This window comes from Pongo pygmaeus, chromosome X, assembly GCF_028885625.2.
Source record: "Pongo pygmaeus isolate AG05252 chromosome X, NHGRI_mPonPyg2-v2.0_pri, whole genome shotgun sequence".
Lineage (NCBI taxonomy): Eukaryota > Metazoa > Chordata > Mammalia > Primates > Hominidae > Pongo > Pongo pygmaeus.
This window is the reverse complement of record NC_072396.2, coordinates 9,410,796-9,417,923: the sequence shown is the minus strand read 5'-3', so window position 1 is coordinate 9,417,923 and position 7,128 is coordinate 9,410,796. Positions and strand designations below refer to the sequence as shown.

At 38.5% G+C, this 7,128-nt stretch overlaps 1 pseudogene; it reads left to right on the top strand.

Moving 5' to 3' along the window:
- Positions 1–1,601: 1,601 nt before the first annotated feature.
- LOC129025236 (nucleolar and coiled-body phosphoprotein 1-like) lies at positions 1,602–3,684 on the top strand (annotated as a pseudogene).
- The last annotated feature ends 3,444 nt before the right edge of the window (positions 3,685–7,128 follow it).

Below are 7,128 nucleotides of genomic sequence, written 5' to 3'. Positions count from 1 at the left end.
TGTGTGCATGACAAAAATATTGGAACAGCTGTTGTTGAAGACACAATTAACAAGGAAATTTGGTTATTGCTATGGAATACAGCAATTACAATAATAGTCATAATTATTACTGATAACATTAAGACATCAGAATTATAGAAATCTCATACAATTTGGAACACATTAATAGCACATTTATATAAACTATAACTCAAAGAAAGTTAAACATCATTTCATATTTGATAAAGCGTCCTGTATAATTTTAATGCACCACATAAGCCAAATATGTCTCTCTTGAATTTTAGGGATCCTAACATCCAAAGCTAAAGGCTGAATTTAGAATGTGATTTTGCAAAGTTTGTCAAATATCAAAGATTTAAAACACCTGATGTCACAAAATAGGATCATAGGTCACTGTAAAGTAACTCATTTAGCCATTTAGCCAAAGTGATAATTCAAAGATTTTCAGAAGCAAAAACCTTTACTCTTTAATAGAGAGGAGACTCCAATTTCCAAACCATAAGACATGATAAAAACAGCTTGATGCCAGTTTAATCTGTCTCTCTCTCCCCTCTTTCTCTGCAGTTTACTCAAAAGGTAAAAAGAAATATTTCACTATCTTTTAATACTACCTGAAAATCTTTTTCAAAAGAGAAAACTAAATTTTACCTTTGCATTAGTGTATTATTAACGCGGAAGTTAATTTTAATAAAATTTTATAAATAAATATGTCTAATCTCAATCAGTGTGATCATAAGGTAAGATTTCCATAAGCCTTTTATAAGTTTTTTTTTTTTATTGAAGAACAGATCAATTTTACAGGAAAACCTTGTTATTCTGACACAGGGGCACAGACTCCGGCGCTGTGTAAGTGTGGTTTTGACATTAATGTTCAGTTTATAGGAGAACTAAATAATCCTCTTTAAATTGTAGCCAACTAGGTGACACACGGAACTCCTTTCACAAGATCAGTTTTTCATAAACCTTCTACAAATTGCTTAAATCTTCACTTTAGGACAAAATTTACTTTCTTTTCCAACTTTCTGCATCTGTTTAATTTTAGCCATTATGTCTTATTAGTTTAATTTACAATTCTTAAACTCTCTAAACTAGGCAAAATTGCTTTCTCTCTAAGAGAAACCACATTCGTATGCCTTTTTATAACACTTTTACAAAAATCCCAAAACGTATTGTACATTTTGTGTGCACAATGCATATAGAATTTTCCCTATATCTAGTAGTTTTAATTACATGTATAAGTGACAATGTTAACTCTTAGTGGCCTTTATTTTTAGTGAAAAACTTAAGAGGTAAACAATTTTAGTTATGTATTAGATGCAGAGACCAAGGCAAACAATGCTTGAAGCTAAGTCTTGTCATGGCCCCCAAAGGCTGAAATCTAAAGACATAAGTTTATAGACAAGTTAAGCAAGTAGAAACATAGATAGAAGCATATCTTATAGATTGTAAGATTTTTATTTGCTAGTCTTCAAATAGTTTGTCTCCCACACTTTAGACTGTCAATCTCTTGATTACCCGCTGCGTTGCCCTAAATAATTGTTAAGTAGGCAACTTAAAAATAGCACCAATAGACAATGGTAGTCACATGTATTGCCCAGAGGATGGCAGACACTGGCTTGTGTGGTTCCCACAGACCTGTATCCCCTTGTGCTCGACTTCCTGTGTGATAGCCAATATATTCGCCAAACCCACAGGAGCCACACAGCAGGATGCCAATGCCTCTTCCCTCTTGGATGTCTATAGCTTCTGTCTCAAGTCTGCTAAGGCCCCAAAGCAAAAGTTCCAGGCAAATAAATGGATCAGTGACTATGAAAGCTAAGAAGAAGACTTCATCCAGTGACAGTAGTGAGGACAGCAGCAAGGAGGAGGAAGAAGCTCAAGGGCCTCCAGGTAAGAAGGCTGTGAGCAAGTTTGTCTCAGCCTCCTGGAAAGCCTCGCCAAAGCATCAGAGAGCAGCACCAGTGAAGCATCCAGTCATGATGAGGAGGACGACAAAAAGAAAAAGTCTGTCCAGAAGGGAGTTAAGCCCCAAGCCAAGACAGCCAAAGCTCCTCTTAAGAAGGCTAAGAGCTCTGATTCTGATTCTGATTCTGACTCAAGCTCTGAGGATGAGGCACCAAAGAAACAGAAACCAAAGACAACATCTGTAGCAGCTAAAGCTCGGGCTAAAGTCCCAGCCACACCAGGTACTCCAGCTCAAGCAGCACCTAAAGTAGCCAATGGCAAAGCAGCCAGCTGCAACAGCAGCGGCAGCAGCAGCAGCAGTGGTGACTCAAAGGAAGAGATGGCAGCAGCCATCCCTAAGAAGACTGTATCTTAAAAGCAAGTTGTGGTCAAGGTCCCAGTGAAAGCAGCTGCCACCCCTACCCAAAAATTCCAGCAGTGAGGACTCCTCCGGTGAGGAGGAAGAGTAGTAGGAAAAAAAAAAATGAAAAAAAACCCAGGTCCCTAAAGTTCAGTGCCCCCCTCCTGCTCCCCCATCAAAGAAGTCCTTGGGAACCCAGCCTCCCAAGAAAGCTGTGGAGAAGAAACAGCCTTCCGAAAGCAGTGAAGACAGCAGCAACGAGTCTGATTCAAGTTTGGAGGAAGAGGATGAATTCTTGCTAAGTCAGTCATCTCTAAAGCAAATACTAAACAACCTCCAGCAAAGAAAGCAGCAGAGAGCTCTTCAGAAAGCTCATATTCCAACAGTTCCGAGGATGATAAAGCTCCTTCCAAGCTAGCCAGTACCAGCAAGAATTCCTCAAATAAGCCAGCTGCCACTACCAAGTCACCTGCAGCGGAGCCAGCTGCAACTCTCAAGCAACCTGCAAGCAGTGGCCAGAAGCCTCTGACGAGAAAGGCTGACAGCAGCTCCAGTGAGAAAGAGAGCAGTTCCAGTGAGGAGGAGAAGACAAAGATGACTGTGGCCCCCCTTAAGCCCAAGGTAACTGACAAAGCAGCTCCGTATCTGCCTGCCAAGCAGGCTCCTGAGGGTGGTAAGGACAGCAGCTCTCATTCAGACAGCTCCAGCAGTGAGGAGGAGGAGGAGGAAGAGAGGACATCTAAATCCCCAATTAAGAAGAAGTTGCAGAAGGCAGCACGAGGGACAGCCCCTTCCAAGCCAGCCTCCGCAAAGAAAGGAAACGTCGAGAGCAGCAGCAATTATTCCTCTGATGACTCCAGTGAGGAAGAGGAAGCGAAGCCCAAGGGCAAGGACTCTCCAAGACCACAAGTCCCCAAGGCCAATGGCACCTCTGCACTGACTGCCCAGAATGGAAAAGCAGCTAAGAACAGCGAGGAGGAGGAAGAGGAGGAAGAAGAAAAGAAAAAGGCAGCAGTGGTAGTTTCCAAGCTGGGTTCAGGAAAGAAGTGGAAGCAGCTGAGACTGCCAAAGAGGCAGAGACTCCTCCAGCCAAGAAAATAAAGCTTCAGACCCCCTAACACATTTCCAAAAAGGAAGAAAGAAGAAAAAAGGGCATGATCCACATTCTTCAGGGTCAGGGAGAAGGAAATTGAGGTGGCAGACAACTCCATTGATGCCAACTGAGGTGCAGCCGGAGACTGGGGGAACGAGCCAATGCGGTTTTGAGGTTCACCAAAGGCAAATCCTTCTGGCATGAGAAAACCAAGAAGAAGCAGGGCATCTCCTGGGGAGGCTCAATCTCTGTCCAGGTCAATTCTATTAATTTTGACAGTGAGTGACTTGGGATATCTTTGCTGAAGCAGGGGTGAAGATCTGAGACCACTCACTTTCTCCAGTGGACCAGGGAGCCCTCATCTCTATAGGGAAGGGTCTCGATGAGGACAGAAGTTGAGAGTAGGTCCTAAGACTTTGAAATGTAACGTCCTCTGTGGTCCTCTTCTGTATTCCTAGTTTTATACAGACTTGTTTTTGAGTGTTGAGTATCAGGGATAAAATGAGGGGAATATTATTTTTAAAGAAAATTTATTTTCATTGTCTCCTTCTTCCTGTTCTGTGGAAGTCTTCATACTGAGAAATTTGAATATTTTATATTAAATCATTTCCTTTTGATTTTTGTTGTGATTTTCAAAGGTGGATTCCCACAGACATAAAGGGTCACATGTATGACCTTTTATAATTGGAAGAAAATTCTGCCTTTGTGAGTGCACAAGGCCACATTTCATCTCTCCTTCCCTCAAAACCCTAGTGGGGGGCATTAAAGAAGGTTAATGTACATGTAATGTATGTTATACATTACTATGTATAACATGTATTTTATATATATGTATATGTATATACATGTATATACATGTATAACATGTATAACTATGAATTTTATCCTCCTTCACTGGGTCTGAGACTGAAGTTTTTAGCGAGTATGGACCTAACCTACTGTTTTGTTCCAGGCAAAATTCTGGTGTGGTGTGAATGCCATGGGTCAGTCTGAATATATTTTCTTCTGTAATTTTGTCACTATTAAATAATGTTTGCAATACATGCTTTGCTTTTTAATGTGAAAGCAAGCTTTTCTACTGTTGAAACACAGAGTTTGATGACTTGACCCTTACTAGTATTGAATACTAAGTTGAGGACTGCATCTTCTTATTTTCACATTATACAGAGCAAAATAACACAAAAATCAAGAAGACTTTATTCCTGGGATGCAGGGCTTGTTCTACACATGCAAATCAATAAATGTGATTCACTCCATAAACAGAACTAAAAACAAAAAATTATTATCCTATTAGATACAGCAAAAGCTTTCAATTAAATCCAGTAACCTTTCATGATAAAAATGTTCAACAAACCAGGCACAGAAGTAACGTACCTCAAAATAGTAAGAGCCATATACTACAAACCCAAAACCCACATCATACTGAATGGGCAAAAGCTGGAAGCATTTTACTTGAGGACTGGAACAAGGCATGGATACAAACTCTCACCATTCCTGTTCAGCATAGTTGAAGCCCTAGCCAGAGCAATCAGGCAAGAGAAAGAAATATTAGGTTGGTGCAAAAGTAATAGTGGAGTTCGCCATTACTTTTAATGGCAAAACTGCGATTACTTTCGCACCAACCTAATAAAAGGCATTCAAATAGGAAGAGAGGAAGTCAAATTATCTCTCTTCACTGATAATATAATTCTATTTCTAGAGACCCTAAGGACACCACCAAAAGGTGCCTAGAGTTGATAAATAACTTCAGTAGTTTCAGGATATAAAATCAATGCACAAAATTCAGTAACATTTCTATTCACAAATAACATTCATGCTGAAAGTCAAATCTATAATACAATTCTATTTATAACAGCCAAAACATATAGAATACCTAGAAATACATATGACCAAGAAGGTGAAAGATCTCTACAGGTGCAGCTACAAAACACTGCTGAAGATACTCAAGGATGACACAAGCAAATGGAAAATCATTTTATGTTCATGGATTGGAACAATCAATATCATTGCAATTGCCCAAGGCAATCTACAGATTTGGTGCTATTGCTATCAAGATACCAATGTCATTTTTCATAGAGCTGGAACAAAACCGATTCTTAAATGTATATGGAATGAAAAAAAAAAAGCCTGAATAGATAATTGCAAGGAAAAAGACAAAAGCCAGAAACATCACAATACCCCACTTCAAACTATATTACAAGACTACAGTAATAATAACAGCATGGTATTGGTACAAAAATGGACATATAGACCAATAGAACAAAATAGAGAACCAAGAAATAAAGGCACACACCTACAACTATCTGATCTTAGACAAAGTTGACCATAACAAGCAATGCAGAAAGCATTCCCTATTCAATAAATGCTACTGAGATAGCTGACTAGCCATATGTAGAATAATGAAACTGCACCCCTGCTTTACACAATATACAAAAATTATTTCAAAATGCATTAAAGATTTAAAGGCAAGACCACACACTATAAGAATCCTAGAAGAAAACCTAGAAAATATCATTCTGGACACAGCCTTGGTGAAAAATTTATGACTAAATCTCCAAAAGCAACTGCAACAGAGACAAAAATTGACAAATGGAACCTAATTAAAGAGCCTCTGCATAACAAAAGAACTATCAACAGAATAAACAGACAATCTACAGAATGGGAGAAAATATTCACAAACTATGCATCTGATAAAGGTATAATATCTAGAATCTATAAGGAATTTAAACAATTCAACAAGATAAAAACAAATATCTCCATTAAAACATGGGCCAAAGGACACGAATAGACATTTTTCAAAAGAAGACATACATGCGGCCAACAAATATATGAAAAAGTGTTCAACATCACTAATCCCCAGAGAAATGCAAATCAAAATCTCAATGAGAAACCATCTCACACCAGTCAGAATTGTGATGATTAAAAAGTCAAAAATAACTGATGCTGGTGAGGCTGCAGAGAAAAGGGATTAATTATACACTGTTGGTGAAAATGCAAATTCGTCCATCCACTGTGTTAAGCAGACTGGATATTTATCCAAGAACTTAAAACAGAGCTACCATTCAACCCGACAGTCCCATTACTGGGTACATACCAAACAGAAAAAAAAATTATCCTATCAAAAGACACATGAGCTCATATGTTCATCGCAGCACTATTCACGATAGCAAAGACAATGAATCAACCTAGATGCTCATAGACTATAGACTGGATAAAGCAAGTATGGTACAGACACACAATGGAATACTACACAGCTATAAAAATGAACAAAATCATGTTATTTGCAGCAACATGGATGCAGCTAGAGGCCATTATCCTAAGCAAATTTATGCAGGAATAGAAACTCAAACACTGCATGTTCTCACTTATAAGTAGGAGCTCAATAAACATTGAGTACACATGGAGATAAAAATGAGAACAATAGACACTGGGAAATACAAGAAGGGAGAGAGTGGGAGAGGGGAAGTGTTGAAAAACTACCTATTGGATACTATGCTCACCACCTGAGTGACAAGATTATTCATACACTGAAATTCAATGATATAAAATTTACCCATGTAACAAACCTGCACATGTACATCCAGAAACTAAAATACAAGGTGATAAATAAATAAATAAATAAATAAACAAAAGCTTAATTTTTAAAACAAAGTTTGTTTCTTTATATTTCAGGGACTCTTGGCAGAAGAGGATGGTGTGATATCATTGTTTTCCTAAGTCAATACTTCAT